We start from the raw sequence: 18,219 nt of genomic DNA, 5'->3' as shown, positions 1-18,219 counted from the left end.
CAAAGTTAATTTTAAAAGTTGTTTGTTTTTCGGCACACGGTCTCCCTGATAAGTGGATGTTAAATACAAAATGTAAGGTGACAGGACAAAATTAACGAGACTTAAGAAACAAAGGACTTCCACTCATCTGGTTGAATCACTACTAAATAACCCCATGCTGCTGATCACATGTACGGTATATATGTGCACACCGGGAGGACGACACAGAACTAGAGGGAATCAGGGAAAAACATACAACAGGGGGACCCATCAGCTGCACTGGGCATTGACCAAAATGAACTAAGCAACTCAATGGCAGTGATGGGAGGGAGGGGAAAAGTGGGAAAGAGGGAACAACTGATGCTGTGCAAAACAAAAGAAATGTACATATCACCCCATGTGGAAGAAATAACTATCAAAAAGCTCATAGAACTCATAAACGTTATAGACCGTGATAGACAATTTGCTCCATGAAAGTTAGAATGTGTTTGTAACTTTAAGTATCACTATCCCACAATACTGTGAAATTTGGGAAATTTATGTAACCACTTAATCACAATAAAAAATTTGAGAAAAAAAGTTGTTTGTTTTTCACCAACCAGATAACCCTCAGTAGATGAATATATCCAGAATGTGTGTGTGTGTGTATGTGTGCCTGTGTGTGTGTGTGTATTCTCTGCTTCCATGAAAAAGAATGACACTGCCCCATTTGTAAGGAAATGGAAAGACTTGGAAAAAAATCGTATTAAGTGAAGTAAGCCAACCCAAAGAAACATAGGTCCGTCCCATGGTTTCCTTTATTTGCAATAATTAGTATACGTCTAGGATAATCTTAGCAGATGAGCAGAATAGCTCATACTTATATACATAGGACCAATATAAGATGATGCTAAGCTAAATGAACTCTAAGACATGGACACAAGAGGTTTTTCTTTGTTGTTGCTGTTTTTAATGTTCTATGTGATTTTTTTTGTTTCTTTTGTATGTTCGTCCCCCTATGGCATGTCCTCTGTTGTCACTGTATTTGATTTTGGTACCCTGGTATCGTATATACATTTATTTGAATTAGGAAAGAGAAGGGGAACAAAGGACTTCTTGATGCAATGAAAGAAATGATCTGTGCTTTTTTCTTTTCCTACTGAGGTATTTGGGATCTATTCTGGGTAGAAAAAAATGAAGTCTTGGGCATCCCTTTGCTTTCGGCATCTTCTTTTGGGCCATCCACATGTTTCAGAATCTATCTGTTATCACAGGCATGTGCACTCTTTTGGGATGAAAAATTAGAAGTAAACAGGCAAGCATTGTAATTACTTTCCAAGGTGGCTTGTGTTCCTTTATGTGTGCCTGTTCACGAAGGCTAGTTCTGCATTCATGCAGAAACACTAACTGCTAAAAGGAAAAAGAATCCTCAAATAATTACTGCCGAAGCTCATCTCTCAGTAAAACAATACACCTTCTTTCTGGCCAAAGGAATTTCTTTGTGCTATAAAAAGCCAATGCTTCTCTACTGCTTGTTCTTGTAAAGCTATGGACTGCTTCAACCGGTCTGTGCCTGCCACGTCTGTCTTGATGGTTTAATGTATCCTTAGAACGACACTGAAAAGACTAAAGCTAAAGACTGAAGCTGGTCTTGCCAAGCTCCATAGATCTTTGAACAAGTCTATTCATCAGATTCTATCATTGCTAAAATGGGACAGTTGATATTTTTATAATCTACTTTTAGTCTAAACCAATGGAAGATATATAGGAAAGTATATTAAAACACTTCTAAAGATAGCTGTCATATACCACTCTTTGTAACATAGGATTGGAGAGTTGGAATGCAATCCAGTAATGAATGGATGGAGTTGGTTGGTTTTTTTGTTTTTTTTTTTTTTAACATGTTGGGGATTGAACCTAGAGATTTACACATTCTAGGTAAATGCTTTGCCACCAAACTTTATCCCTAGACATAGGTGTTTTTTTTTTAAATACAACATCTCAGGAACTTGGTAGTGTAAAGTTTTTCATATTTAGAACATGGATTCTTCATCTTTTCCAGTATAGATGAGAATCACAGACCATGGAGAAACCCAGATTCCCAATCATTCTGAACCCATATTTTCTGGGAAGTAGACCCGTCCATTGAATATATTGCCCCAGCCAGGAGTAGGACATGAACAACGTGGAGCTCCCTCTGGCCTGGACAGTTGCTAGACAGAGCGGGCAGGGCGGCAAGCCCCACACAACACTTTGAATGTCTGCTCCGTTCTCCCTCACAAAGGAAAGGAAATAGGTGTTAACCAGGGGTCTTGAGCACCTCTCCTGAAGTCCACTACGTTTTGTCCTTAAAACTTTAGCAACATAGCTGTTTAAGTGAAATGACTTGACGTGCAACACAAATGAATGTGACCCACTTCCAGGGAAGAGGTGTGATAGCATGGCAAATGAGAACTTAGGGGAACAAGATGCTGAGCAGAGCTGTTGGGTGGGAGAGACGGAGTTACCATGTCTAAAAGCATCTGCTCGCGTAGCACTAGGATTTTGAAGTAAACCTCCAGTTCTTTCCATGAAACAGGAGAAATATGAACCCCATATTCTTAAACCTTCTTCGAGGGTGATCTGTGATGTCAGAGGCCGTGATGGTTGTTGTCACTGTTACCTCTTCTGGTATCAATTCTCCATAAATATTCATAGATGGCTAAAGAAGGATAAGGGTTAGAGATACACACCCTGTCTAAAAACATCTGCTCCTTTAAGAGAGCCAGATTTCCCTAGGGTTTGGAAGGGAACTTCCACTCCCTTCCATAAGATGGGAGAGATCTTGGGATAGAGGCATGGTGGCCGTGGGCAGACACCCCCTGCACAGGTGCGCGCCTTGCCTGAGACAGACGGACACGACAGGAGTCTGCTGTCAGCAGTTCCTGCAGCTTCACCAAGCAAGCTCTGCTGCACATCCTACCCCATGTCACACGCAAAGTAGAAACTAAACGGACATCATTCTGGAGCTTGCCACAAAGGGAAACAAGCCCAGGAATTCCATTCTGGATGAGCACAGGTAAAGCCTACACGGAAGGGGCAGAGAAGGTTCTGTTGGTAGGGAAGCGGGGAGAGGGTGCTGTGACCGTTTTCCCTGAGCCAATGGTGACCCACGGTGCTACCTCAGGAGACTGAATTCCTGCATACGCTACCCAACACACACACTATACAGAAGGATTCTTTTCTTTCCTTTTCTTTTAGAAGTCACAGTTAGGAATACAAAGCCATTTCTTGGTGCCTTCCAAGGGAGTTGGAAAGAAAATTACAAGGGTACAGACTGCAGTGCATACAAGGAAGCTTGAGACACAAACCTCTACCAAATGCTGTGTTTCCAACTAAGTCTAACCTATTTCAACCGTGTGTGTGTGTGTGTGTGTGTGTGTGTATGCGCATGCACATACGTGCACAAACAAACAAATGCTGCTACCAGGCAGCAGTGCTGTAGAGTGAAGGGGCATGCTAGCACACTGCCACAGGAGGCCTCAAACAGGGCTTGGCTCCTTTCTTCCTTTAACAATGGTTGCCCTATAGGAAAGAACGGCATGACTTTCTTCCTCATGCCTAGACAACGAAATGAGTGACTCACAACGGGCTTCCCTCCTGGGCACTGCCCGTTCATTGGAGGGTAGCATTTTCTCACCCTTATTGTCTGGCTGGGTGAGCCTGTGTTGGAGCAGGCCTGCAGCTTCATCTAACTGAATGGGCCTCGTGGACAGGCTGCATTGACTAGATCCTGGGCACCACAGCCTCCCAAGCTGGAGGTGACTCTGCTCTGGGAGAGCCCTGCATGGAAGAAAAAACTAGAACAACAGCTTATCCCAAGCCATGGCCCATGGGGTGGTGGCCAGCCTCTGGTCTGGAGGTAATGACAGTTTGTGAGTCTTCTTTCATTTGGGGCAGCATGGCTAATGAGCCAATGCTAACTAACACAACTGCATAGTCTTGGTCTTGAAACTGGGTCGGGGCAGGGTGAGCCCAAAGGGATCCAAGGAACATCACAGCGATGTTCACCATCTTGTCACTAAAATCGACACCCAGAGGTTGAGCAAGTTGTCCCAAGCACTCTCATGAAGGAGCCTGGTAAGGGAACCTGAACCAAGTCCTGGCTTGCTAGATGAACATCATTTTCTTAAGTGTTCTTCTAGAGTGATCTGTGAGGTCAGAGACCATGCTGGTTGTTTGTATCATTACCTTTGTGTTTATTCCGGTATCAATTCTCCATAAATATTCATAGATAACTAAAGAGCTGAACGTGTAGGCATAATGAAGTGCCACACAGAGGTCAGACAGAACACTAGGACCTTATGGAAGGAAGAGGCTAGAATCCAATGGATGAGATAACTACAAAGGTTTATGACTCTTCTTTGGGGGGGTGGGGGTTCCATATTGGGAGCCACATTACAGGTTAAGTAGAACTCCTCTTCACAAAGGTCCAAGAGCTTCTGTTCACAGTGAAGGTCGTGGAATGGAGGTAAAGGAAGGAGGAAGCCACCTGTAGCGCTCTGAGCGCCTTGGTGCGTTTGTCTTTTCTCTGTTCTGCTCTTGGAAAGGAAGCATTTGAAAAGCAGACATGGGGAATTAAAATATAATCATCTTCCTTGATTTTTGGACATGGAAGGACTTCTAGTGATCCGCCCACTTAGGGAAAGCCTAAGGCCTTCCAGATTCCTTCTCTCTACTGCCAGCATTACACTGCCAAGTCTTCTGGGAGCTGGTGGCTCATGCCTGTAATCCAAGTTACTCAGGAGACTGAGATCTGAGGATTGTGGCTCAAAGCCAATCTGGGAAGAATAATTAGTGAAACTCTTATCTCCAGTTATCTTCCAGTAAAAAGCAGGGAGTAGAGGTGTGCTTTAAGTGGTAGAGCACCAGCCTTAAGCCAAAAACAAAACAAACAAACAAACAAAAAACCCAAGAGCATTTAGTCCCTGAGTTCAATTCCCACCACCAGCACAAATGAATGGATGAGGGGATGAGCTGCTGAGTCTCCACCTCAGCAGGCATGGCTTGGCTGGTCCATCTCAGGAGAAAACCCACCCTCCTTTATCACAGAGGTCATTCTGCAGCAGGTCCCGTGAGGACCCCCTCCATGCCAGGACTGACTATGTGTCATTTAATCCTTGCGGAAGTCCCATAGGAGAAGCGCCATTATTATTGTTGTTGTTGTTGTTATTACCATTTTTCAGAGAAGGAAAAGTCCTGCTCAGTGGCTTGCCCCCTAGAGACTCAAGAACTTGCAAAAAGCTGTTTCCTCTTAAACAATCCAGCCATCTTGTCTGTACATTTCACATCTTCCAGTTTTGTGTTGTAATCTGGGAGACATGCTAGGCTGAGGGGAAGCCAAGAGATCCTGTTTATTACTTAGGCAACAGTTTCAGTGATGACTTTCATATGAAGCTTATCAGTGTCAAACCAAAGTTTACTAACACGTTCCTAACTTATAAACAGGCGCCCCGCACACTTCATTCCGTGCTGATACAGAAAAACACACATAAACATTTCAAAACATTTCGGGTGGGCAATTAATTTCTTTCCTTTGGGAAAATATTCAATTGATGATAATAATGAGACAATGCATGCTTTGGAGAAAGATAATATTCCAATGGGTAGCTTTGGTCTTGTTCGGATTTCTTTGGGAATTTGTCATTAAGAGTCTGTTCTGAGATATCTTTTTATTTTTTTAATTTTTGGTCCACTCTGAAGAGTGTGCTCAGGAATCTAAGATGGAAGGAGAAGGACCACGCATGAGGTCTTTTGGTTTATTTGGAAATTCTTTGTCTAATTTTTCTGGAAATTTCTTTTTTTTTTCTAAAGTACCTTGCTGCATCTCTAAATATCCTTGGTACAATTTTTCATCCAGATCTCTTCTCTGCCATTTCTATTTGTATTCTTCCCTCCCTCTTCTGTTTCTCTGTGGCACAGGTAGGTGGCTAGTACAGGTAGGGAGGGGAGAGTTGATTTTTGGTTTGGGGTTTTTTTTTAGTCAGTTGCAGGGCTTGAACTCAGAGCCTGAGCACTGTCCTGTGCTCTTTTCTCTCAAGGCTAGCACTCTACTACTTTGAGCCTCAGTGTCACTTCCGGTTTTTGAGTGATTAATTGGAGATAAGGGTCTCAAGGGGACTTTCTGCCTGGACTGGCTTTGAACTGTGATCCTCAGATTTCAGCCTCCTGAGTAGCTAGGTTTACAGATGTGAGCCACTGGTGCCCGGTGAGGGAGAACATTTTCGTTATGGCTTTTGGACCAGTGTTTCCAAAAAGGAGTGGCATGTACAGCTGGGCACCTCCCTCTGTCTACTGGATGGTAGACATCTTCCAAGATGCCTCTTTCAGAAGGAACTCCTGGGTCATTATGGATGTCTGTTCTCCATCTACACGAAGCCTGATTATTCAGAGTTAAGAGTCTCTTCCATGTTACTGTCAGGGTTGGATTTAAGCCTCTATTCTGAGATCTCAGCATTCTGAGTGGCTAGGATAATAGGTGTGGATCACTGGTTCCAGGCTTCTTAGGGCTTTTTGGCCAGCCTTCTGCCACTACTGCATTTCTTAGGAGAGTCCCCTATTGGACATCTTTCTAAGTGGTTCCTGAGGAGAACAGTGGCCACCCAGAGGTATGGATTGGGCTTCCCTTTAGGCCTCTGCTTTTGATCACACTCCACTGGGACAGGCTGCCTGGTGGTGGAGGAGCGTGGTAGGAGAGTGCAGTTGGGGAGAACGTGGCCGGGGTGTCTCACTCTGACTCACTGTTCCCGAGTCTGGCCGCAGCACCCAGTGAGAAACGTCTTCTCGCCCTGGAGCCCTTACCCCAGTCAAACATTTATAGTTTATCTTAAAGAAGATTATAGAACCTTGCCCATGGCTGGCTTTCTCTTTACACCAAAAGGCCTAGCAGATCAAAGCCAACATGACTTCACATCGCTGGCGGCTTATCTCCTGCCTGTCCTAAGACCACTGACCTCTCAATTAGGGTTGTAGCAATCATTTCTCACAGGCTGGAGGACAGTTTACACTCCCAGACCTCTGGCTGTGACCCTGTGTCTCTGCTGCCTGTCCTGACAGCTCACCCGGCAATTAGGCGACAGCTTCTAGTTCCTTTAGCAAGAAATATGTTATTTTTACCAAAAATATCTCCAAGTGTCCTAGGGCATTCTATTTTTCCTATCTAATGAGGTGCCAGTGGAGTCTGTTAGATGATTATGACTTTATCAGCTTCAATGCTAACACTCCCCTCAAACCCAGAACTTCAGAGTACATGGACAAAGACTCGGAGTGTCTGAAGCTCAGATGGTGAATTCTGTCAGTGCATTCCTTTGCTTTCCCTGGGAGACAGTATTGTTTCAGCTCCATTGGAGTTTCTCCCAAACATGGCCTTCTCATTTGTCTGCAAGGTTTGAGTTGATTAAACTTAAATTGAACCACAAAGTTCAGATCGCAGCCTCCAGAGTAGTTATAGTTGTAGGCATGTGGGGTGTGGTTCAAAGACAGCCTGGGCAGAAAACTCCATAAGGCTCTTCTCTCCAATTAACCACCCAAAAGCCAGAAATAGAGGACTGGCTCCAAGTGGTAGAGTGCTAACCTTGAGCACAAAAGCTCAGGGACAGTGCCCAGACCCTGAGTTCAAGCCCAGGACCTACACCAAAAAAAAAAAAAGTGTTTTTTCTAAATTGGGGGCTAAAGAAAATTATTTTGTACCTTGCTAGCAAACAATTCTCTGAAAAGTATAAGCTTTACAAACAGATGTTCGAACTAGTGAATGGAAAATGTAAACATTGTTTAAGTAGCAGATAAATTCATCTTACTGAGCTGAGTACTGGGGCCTATAATCCTAGTTACTTAGGAGGCTGAGATCTGAGGATCATGGTTTGAAGCCAGCTTGGGCAGAAGAATCAATGAGACTCTTATCACCCATTAAGCAACAAAAACCTGGAAGTGAAGGTATATCTCAAGTGGTAGAGTATCAGCCTTGAACAAAAAAACCAAGTGAGAGTGAAGGACTCTGAGTTCAAGCCCTACTACCAGAACGCATTTCTCTATGTGTATGTGTGTGTGTGTGTGTGTGTGTGTGTGTGTGTGTGCATGCCGCACACACACACACACACATACACACACACACATGCAAATCCTCTTGTTGAATTTGTAACCTAGTTACCCTGGAAGAAACTATAGACGTACATTACAAAGAGAACAACACAAAGAGGATGGATATTTACACATTGGACTACTCAATACGTGAGACATTGGCTCTGAGTCAGAATCTGGATTTGAATCTCAGTTAGGCTCAGTTTCTGTACATCCTCAGGAAGATTATTGAACTTCTTGATCCCCAGTTTCTCAAAAAAAACACTTGGAGAAACATCTGTCAATTATGGCACAGGATTGTTGTAGGATCAAATAACAGAAAGCATTAAAATGTGTAGAGAGTGGATGGTGTGTGCAAAATATTCAGTAAGTAACTTGTAGCTGTGATTGCTACATTGTGTTATTGTGTAAATTTGGAAAAGTTAACTGCACTATAATTATTGGAAGGCAGCCGTTCCTGGAGCAAAGGCAGATAGAGGCTGGAGCTCAGCACTGAGAAACAACTGGTAAACTCTCAGGTGCCGCTTTCTGGCCACTTATCTTACACCTGACTGCTTTCCTGGGCATTCATATCTGGTCTGCCTGCAGGACATGCTGAGAATGACTGAGAGAACCACAGTTGGTTTCCTCGGTCTGTTACAGATGAGGGTCACTTGTCATTTCATCATAAAAACCCACGCGTCATGGATCTAATGCTTGGAATTTAAAATGACATGGGGCTTAAACTCCACTTAGTGCTTTTGATTTAAAACCAATGTGGAGTGTAGGGTTCTTAAGTCCACACGGCCAATCATGCCACTGCAGGCTTCATGGTGTAAGTCACCTTTGAAAATTAATTCTGTATCTGGCTTTGCAAAGACAAACAGCTTTAAACAAAGATTTGTAAAAAAAAAAAAAATCAACACTTTAGAAAGGCAAATCATCAGCCATATTCATGTTCTCTGCGGAACAATGGCTGGGCCCTTGGGAGAGATTTATTTTCATGCATCTTAGTGGTGACCTTCCAAAAGGTCTATTTTATAAAGGGATAGTTTAAGCAGAGATAGGAGAAAGACTTTATTTATTTATTTACTGCTTTCTTGGCCTCTAGAGGCCTATATTTCATTCATCTGTATTTTATATGGAATTTTACTTTCAAGATAAAAAGTGCACTGTATACGATCTGAGTAAATACTTTGTTTTTTGGCTTATGCATCAAAGACATACTACAATTAAATATGCATCTGTTAGCAGACGGGTCCTAAAGCATTTAATCTAAAATTAACAAGATTGGTATCCCACAGGAAGTATCTGATGACTAGAATCAGCAAGGCACTTTATGTTTTGGTTTTTTTTTAAAAAAACAAACAAAGAAAATTGTGATTTTAACTGTGGAGACACGAGGAGCACGCTCAGGGAATCTTCAAAGGGAAGGCTGGGGGGATTTGAAACACCTCCAGGAAGCAAGTGCTCATGATCTAGCTATGAATTGCAAAGCTCCCATGTGTCTCAGGACCACTGCATCCCTGCCTGTGTGGGTACGGGTGAAGGCAACAGGGATGGAGAGAGGATGAGACTGCGTCCTCATTCACTTGCAGACATATGACCCTCTCACAGCCTTTGAGTCTTCATTTCCCAGCACGCAGCATATTGTTTACTTACCTCAGGCTGCCTTCCTAAGTAGACCAGGACTCTAAGGAAAGCATCAAAGGCTGAGGCAGGCTGATAAGGGCGTCCAGTTTCATGACTCAGCTGGCGAATTGATGGCTCTCGACTTACAAGTAACTAGGGGCCAATGGGATGCACAGACTTACGGGTCACGATGGAGACATGAACGTTAAGGAGTCTCAGTCTCACTTCTGGGGGAGGCTGAAAAACAATGACGGCAGCACTGAGCACCTCTCTCTACACTCAGAGTCTACTGCCGGCTATTGACCATGCTTGTTTGACCTTGACCTGGCCTTACCTTGATTGTAGAATGCGGCAGATGATAGTCCAGTTCTGTAGCCCAGACCTCAAGGGGTCCTGTGCCTATAGTCTTTGTCCTCATGGATTGTTCCAGCTACCACATAATATCCCGTTAGCTAAGTCAGTAAATCATGGGAGAACACTTTGGGAGAAAAAGTCCAGGGGATGGCTAGCACCAAGACTCCAGGCAGGTGAGTGAGGTCACCTTGGACCCCTCAACCCCAGTATAGCCACTGGCTGCCTGGAACTGCCCCAGCAGTGAGCCCAGTGTGACTTTCCTGACCATGCCACGGAGTTTTGAGCAATGATGACACATCGTTTTAAATCAGCTCATGGGCAGGGCTGACCTGGCACGTGTTTTGTAAATGAAGTTTTATTGGAACACCACCCGCACAATCATTTGCATATTACCTACAGATGTTCTTGTGCCTCACCAGTGTTGAGTAGTTGCCATAGAGACCATATAGTCACTGACCCATACTATTTCAAACGGTTGTCTGTCCATGTCTCCAGGCAGCAACTTGGGTAGAGCAATAAATTACCTGTAGAAGTTGGTTTAATAGTTCAGATTCTCCAGAGAAACAAAACCAAATATATCTAGGAAGAAATTTAGTATAAAGAATTCATTCATATGGTTATGGAGGCTGATAAGTAGTTGGCAAAGCTGGACACCCAGGAGAGCTGGTGGTATATTTCCAGTCTGATTCCAAAGGCCAAGAGTCACAAGAGTGAATGGTAAGTTTCTGAGCAGTCTAAGACCAAGAAGAGCCAATGATTCACTTCAATTCCTGAGACAGAGGACAGATTGTCCCAGATAGGGTGTTTCTCCCTTAGTCAAAGGAAAGTAAGGCCTTAAATGGATTGGATATTCAGATAGTAATCTTATCTAAAAATACCTTCAGAGTAATGTTTGGCTGAATGTCTGGGTACCCTGTAGTCCAGTTAAGTTGACTATATAAAGTCTAAAACCTATGCTATTGTTTTGGATTAGGAGGAAGGCAGAGGTGGAGAGGTACTGTTCCGTGTATGTACAGGTACTAGGATTTGAACGCAGAACCTTGAGCTCTTGCTTGGCTTTTATTCTACTCAAGGCTGGCACTATCTCACTTGAGCCACACCTCCACTTCTGGCCTTTTGCAGGTTAATTGGAGATAAAAGTCTCACAGATTAGTCTGCTTGGGCTAGATTTGAACCATGACCCTCAGATTTTAATCTCCTGAGTAGTTAGGATTGCAGGCTTGAACCACCAGTGCCTGGCTGCATTGTGGTTTTAAACAGCTCTGTGCTGGGTGGTTTGTTGTGTGGTAACAAATAACTGATAACTTTCCAACTAATTATTTTGACACTTTGCCTCCTACTGAAAGAATTCAGAAATCACTACGAGTTTCAACATGCCACCTACCGAAAAGCAATTATTACATACAGGTTTCAGTATAACCTCTTTCTTTCTATTAAAACTACCACAGTCACAGGCATGAAACCAATCTGAATATAAATTAAGGATCATAAATATACATTTGGCTCCCACGGCAAAACAGAGGAGTCCTAAAAATCACAAATCATGCCATGTGTTTATTTTTATTAATCAATATAAGCACGGATATTTATTATTTAAAAATAACTCCAGGGATTTTTTTTTCCTCCAAAATTAGGAGCAAGAATTTCCATCTCAGAATTACCTAGGGCAATCTTGAGAGACTTACTTAACTCAGGAAATGCTGGCTGGTGCCCATAACTGAGAAAAAGCAGTAGTCAGCTGTAACAACATTGTCACCACAGAGAAAGAGAAGAGGGATTTGAGGTCATTGTTTGCAAGTGTGGCTGACTGTAATCCATGCTACTGGGAAATTAAAATAGAGCTTGACATTTGGACAAAAGTCCCTATGAGTGAATAGAGCTCTCGTCCCCTCATTGAGAAGAGCTTTGTACAAGCAGTGATGAATGTCCTTCTCGCTCCATTTTAACAGAATGAGGGCACATGGAAGCGAGGGAAGTGTGGGGACCAGCCACTGGGGGTTTACTGGCACACTGTCCACCTTAGAACTGATGTACACCATCTTGATTTGTGCCTCTGTTTCTGTTAATAGACATCTACCCTACTTTCACCCTACAAGACTATAAGTCTATAGAAGCTAACTGATAATTCTGGGATTCAATATCTTTTCAAAGAATCTCTAAGCAACAGGCAATCTTTCCTAGTAAAGTTCAAAGTACAACTCTGCTTCTCGTGGAGAGATTCTGAGTAGGCCATATACTCTCTCTCAATCTCCGTGTCTCCTCTGTGGACCAAAACAGATCCTTGGCTCCTAAGAGGAGAGATGTGGAGATTAGCTATATCGTGGCTAGAACACCTTAAATGGTGCCTGGCTTGTAGAAGCTCTTCCATAGGGTTTTTATGAGGCTCTAGTGAGCGAATATTTGTCAGATCTTCTTCCATCACTGGCTTGTACATGGTGTGAGTATGTTAAAGAAGATAAACAAAAATCTAGACTCAGTTGCAACCGATAGATACCAGACCTGGATAGTGTCTCCTCTGCTGTGTGCTTGAAGCACACGGTCAAAGACTTTGTCTCTTCTGACAAAGACCAAGAGTCAGAACACCCCTGGAGTCCATGAAGCTCCTGTGTTCTGTGCTGCAGTCCAGGCGACCTGGGTAGCACACAGCAGTTAAGGAGAGAGGCACGGACTGGGCCTGGGGTGGCTTCCTGAACAGGGCCCAGCTCCTTTTCTTCCCGTGTGCTAGGCAGGGGGGTGGGGGGAGGCTTTCCACAGCAAAGGGTTCACTGTGGCCAAGACTACTCATGGGGAGAGGGCATATGCCCCAATCAGAAGCTGTCACTCCTTGGGCTCAGAATCTCTAGCCATGTGATGCTGACATCAGAACCTCTGTGGCTCTGAAACTCATTACAGTTCTGGGGACGGAGCCTGGACTCATCTACCTTTATCAAGAGTCCTGTTGATGCCTGAGCTTATGTTGGAAGACTGGTTTGAGAGCTGCTGATAAGGTCTGTGGACCATTGAAAGGCATCATTAAAAAGCCACACCCTGCACTAGTATCTTCCAGATCACTGGCTGGCTGATGAAATCAATCACTGGGTGGTAGGCAGCACCTCCCAAGTGAAATAAAGTAGAGCTGGACACTGGTGGTTCAAGCCTATAATCCTAAGTTACTTCGGAGGCTGAGATGGGAGGCTCAAGGTTTGAAGCCAGCCTGGGCATAAAAGTCTGTGGGACTCTTATCTCCAATTAATCAGTGTAAAGCCAGGCACTGGCGGCTTACACCTAGCTACTCAAGAGGCTAAGATCTGAGGGTTGCAGTTCAAAGCCTGGCCTGCAGGAAAGTCGAGACTCTTATCCCCAATAAGCTACTAGAAAACCAGAAGTGGAGCTGTGGCTCAAAGTGGTAGAGTGCCAGCCTTGAGTGAAAGAGCCAAGCAAGAGTATGACACCTTGAGTTCAAGCTACTCTATCAACACAACAATAATACATACATACATACATACATACAAACATACATACATAAGTGAAATCAAGTAGAATAGAGTGAACTAAAGGATAATGCAAAGAAGAGTAACTGTTCATTTGTATATGTACGTATTCTTTTGCAGTACAAAACATATTCATTAGTGCATCCCTCATTACAGGACTTAATAAAACAAAAAGTGTACATGTCATGCTCTGCAGTACATTTTGCCAAGTTGTATGTGCAGCATTCCTAGGGAACTGGTTAGAAAAGCAGATTCCAAGGCTCCCTTGGCCATTTAGATTGAGTGGATTGCAAGAATATCAGAAGTTTCCTGACATCTTCCTCTCCTCCTCCTCCTCCTCCTCCTCCTCCTCCTCCTCCTCCTCCTCCTCCTCCTCCTCCTCTTCCTCCTCCTCCTGCTCCTCCTTCTTTAGAGAGCAAGTACTTCTTGGTGAGTCTTTCCTTCTTTACATGTGAATGTGGGCAGTCATGGCACGGTTCTGAAGGCACTGAGCTACCTTTGAGGAGAAAGGATCTGGCAAAGAAAGTGAAATGCTTGGTGAAACTGGCGAGTGTGGTTGGACAGTAGCAAGATCAAGATGTAGTTAAACAACCAAGCAGCACAGGCAGGGGAGACAGTGAGTTCACTGTCTTGAGACATTCGGTCATTTTTGCCCCTTTCTTAAAATATCAAAATAATCATTGCTTCTTTTAGCTCATCTCCCAAAACTACCAAAAGCCATTTACAGAGCAGCTGGCTTGGTTGTCTGAATCTTCAAGGGCAGATAGGGAAACAGGCTCTGCTTGCCACTGGAGGCAGAGGTAGGACTTGCGTGCCACTCTCTGATTGCTCATCTGTGTCACTGGAGTGTGCCAAGCTGGGGCTTGTCTCGTGTTTCTGGCCTGATGGATGGTTTCCTGTATCTCTGTGGCTCAGAAAGGCTCAGAGTGGGCAGCCTGGCTCTGGTTTTCATTCAGAACTCGCATGGCTGACATCCACTGCTGACCGTGCACTGAGGCGGGCCCCAAAAGATTGTGTTATTCAGCAGTTTTACTTAATCGAGCCGTGCCTTTAACCATTTAATTACTTACTGTGTCTCTGGCCACCGAATGCTTCGCTGGAACAAGTTTTCACGCAGAGTTCTAAACGGTAAAACCGATTCAAGTGGGTCAGAGGCTTCCTTGCAGTCCCTCTGTGGGTCCCCTCCTCTGGGGCCAAACCCTCTGCCACAGCAGAGCTGGGCAGCAAAGCCCTGTTCTTGAAGCCAGATGGTAGGAACCAGGTGATCGTTCAGGTCTGGAGGAAAATCCAGTGGTAGAATTAGGAAGTGGTTACAGAAGGCAGTCGTGGCAGGGTCCAGAAACCTCTGGGATGTGGGATCATCCAGGTTTAGAGGGACCCAGCACCCTGATGGCTCCAGAGCTTCCAGGGCGTCGAACAAGGACATCTGGAGCCGATGAGTGTGAGCGTGATGACAGCTGGGTAATACGTTTATCCCCAGGTGCACTTACGCGTGTGATGGGTTTTGGTATTTTTATTTAACTGGAAGCGGCCAATCTGGTGCATGTGAGGCAGAAATGGACCTGCTGCTGGCCACCCCCAGCTGTAGCTTCCCTTCCCGCCCAGATCACTTCTGGCCTGGCTGAAGGGTAGAGGCAGGGAGCCAGCCTCACTCTGGAGACTCATCCCGACGTGCACTGGGCTGCATCTTGGACTCATAGCCACTTGGAAAGGCTTGGGGTCCCAAGTGTCACTGCGAGAGAGATGGAGCGGGGGAAAGGGCACTGGGCTGGACGCACGGATGATACACAGAGGAGGATCCGCCGGGCGCCTTGGGTCAGCTTCTCCTCCTCTCTGGACCTTAGTGTTGTCATTTGCAAAATGAAGCTGACAAATAGAGCTTGTTTTCCAGAGCCGGTGGATGTGAGGGACAGACAGGACGCACCCCGCAGAAGGCTCGGGCGGCCAGCAGCTGATACAGCTGTTGCTATATGCAGCGCTTGCAGCCTCAGTAAGGGAACTGCTTGTCAGAGAAGACTGCATTGCTTTTATCTGTATGAGTGGCGTCTCTGAGAGCCACTGAAAGATCTGAGAGGATAAAATGAATCCCACTGCTTGCTAAGAAGCAGCGAATTCTTTCATGGTGCCAAGTGCTTTCCGCTCCGTGCCTGATCTGCACTGAGGCCCTGTCATCAGAGGACTTCGTAGCCTTATTTCAGAGATATGGAAGCAAAGACTCGGGCCATTTCAGGAACTTGTTCCAAACCACACAGCTAGCAAATACACCAGCCGGGGCTGGGTTGGACATTAGATGCTGCTCTGCTTTCTTGTTGGTTCATTTGTTTGCTCTGCTTTGTTTTGTAGCTGGGAAGAGAAAACTTCCATCAAGAGCACAGTAGATGTTTCTGGCCTTGACTGTGGGAAGTGAGGAACATCATGACAGCTAGAGACCACTATACAATTTGGCCATGCAGGAGCTTGGTGGTGACCTGGGTCTCCCAGGACCCCTTCTGCTGGCCGGTCCTAGAGGCTGGGAGATGGCCATTCATACCATGAGCAGGGCCAGAAAACTACTTCCTTTGGGACAATTTAATGCCAACCCTGCTTCCTCATGCACAAAAGGAATTGTAGTTCCGTTTCTCCTCTACAGGCTGGGGTGGTAATTCCTGGAGCAGTGTTAGGCAGTAGGGTATGTATGAAAACACACTGGATTACTATTTATTAAGGTACACCATGTGGTACACTATACACTCAGTATGCCGTACAGCACAAGAAGGAAAAGGAGTCATCTTGCTGATGGCACCGGAGGATGCTCACTATCTCGGGCAGCCAGGCTTTTCACTGTCACCCGAGAAATCCTGGAGAAGAGAGACAAAACTTCTAATTCCAGAGTAGAAATGCAGTGATTGTGCCAAGTGCTGGCTCACAACCAGCCTTGGGGCAGACAAGAGAGGGACGTACAACGGGGCTGGGGTGGTGTGGGTCTCCAGGGCATCTCTATGTGGCAGACCTCACGTCTGAACCCAGGTCTGTGATAACCACAGGCCCCAGTAGGGAATCCCCTGGGGCTCTGGACAGTGACCTAAAGAGATGGTGTGGTACTCTCTCATCATCTGCACCCTTAGGTTTCCCTGCATTGGACACAGGAGCTGGGTGGAGGAACTTGTTAAGCTGCACCCCCCCCAAAAAAAAGAAATGCCCCAATTCGATTGTTCCCATGACTTCTGCCCTCCATCCCGGAAGTCCCTGCGACCCAGAGGGATGGTCGCAGCTCTCTCCTGTTCACCTGACTCATACCCCCGATTTTAGTTTCCAGGACAACAGCTCCTAGAAAAACTGTCTGCTTCCTGCCACCATGTCTTTATGAAGTATGGAAAACAACTCTTCCCGCCCCCCCCCACCCCCCGCCCAGCCCTGCCCAGCCCAGCGCCCTACAGATGGGCCCGCTTCCCATCTCTCCCTGCCAGCAGGCTGACTATGGCTGATTAGGGTAATGAGGCTTGCACGGCTTCCTCTGTCCCTCCCATCCTTGGCTCTGAACACAGGCCCACTGTCTATCAATACTGTCTGGCACCAGAAGAAAGCCCCCCTCCCTTCCTGCATCCAGCATCTTGTTGCCTAGAAACCAGGATAGCAGCCTAGAGCATCTTGGGTTTGTTTTTTTTATTATTATTTTTATTTGCCTGCCAGATCCTGAAAACGAGCAAGCAGTGTTTGTTTTAAGCAAAACCTTTGTCCAGAGGAGGTTTGCCTTCATGGTCTCCAGAATGATTTCATCAACCTGCGTCAGCTTGATGGGGAAAGACAGGGGCCTCCACTTGGGACACAGCATCATGTGGTTATCATGCATCAAGGCATAATTAAGAGTGAGCATGGACTGTTTCAGGGGGAGTCAGAATGAGGATCAACTGTGTGTGTGTGTGTGTGTGTGTGTGTGTGTGTGTGTGTGTGTGTGTGTGTGTATGTGTGTGTGTGTGTGTATGTATGTGTGTGTGTGTGTGTGCATGCATGTGTGTGCCCATGCACGTGTGTTAAAATTGGCATCTTCATGAGTTGCAGCTTGCTGAAGCCACATGCAGGAGGGAAGAGAGATTTTTTTCCTTTTTTTTTCCAGCTGAGCAAAAGCCTATCTTGAAAAAATGGCCTTCTGATTTTGCTTGACAAAAGCCACACAATTGAGGATGAAAGTGCCAAAACTCTACTTGGCTCATCACTAACCGGCCTCCACCAGAAGATGGGTCATCCTCACACCAGTCCAAAGACAGACCTCCTCACCCCATCCCCATTTTTTGACTTAACATGGAGAGAGCCAGCCAGAGGTCAGGACCGTACTTCGCTTCTGTTACCTCTGTCCCCTCATGCCACCTGGACGGTACGCATCCTTTGTAAAGCCTTGCATTTGTGGGGTGTGAGATTGCTTTATCTTTTCCTTGAGGCTCCCTCACACCCTCAAACCCTTCCAGAAACTATGGAATCAAGTTCTGCGGACAGAGCCACTTGCTACCGATTCAAGCACCGTGTCCTTCATCACACCTGGGCATCTTAAATATTCCCCGACTTGACAGGTGGGGATGGAGAGGCCCAGAATGGTGGAACATCTTATCTGAGATTTCACAGCTAGTAAGAGCAGTAGAGCTGAAAGTTGAACTGCATAAGTTACTTTCCCAGCTCATTATGAGAAATACTTGATCTGACTTTCTGCATCTCAAAATCCTTCAAAAAGGTACTGACC

Source organism: Dipodomys spectabilis, unplaced genomic scaffold (genome assembly GCF_019054845.1).
Source record: "Dipodomys spectabilis isolate Male_0828 unplaced genomic scaffold, ASM1905484v1 ptg000289l, whole genome shotgun sequence".
NCBI lineage: Eukaryota > Metazoa > Chordata > Mammalia > Rodentia > Heteromyidae > Dipodomys > Dipodomys spectabilis.
This window is presented reverse-complemented; position numbering follows the sequence as displayed.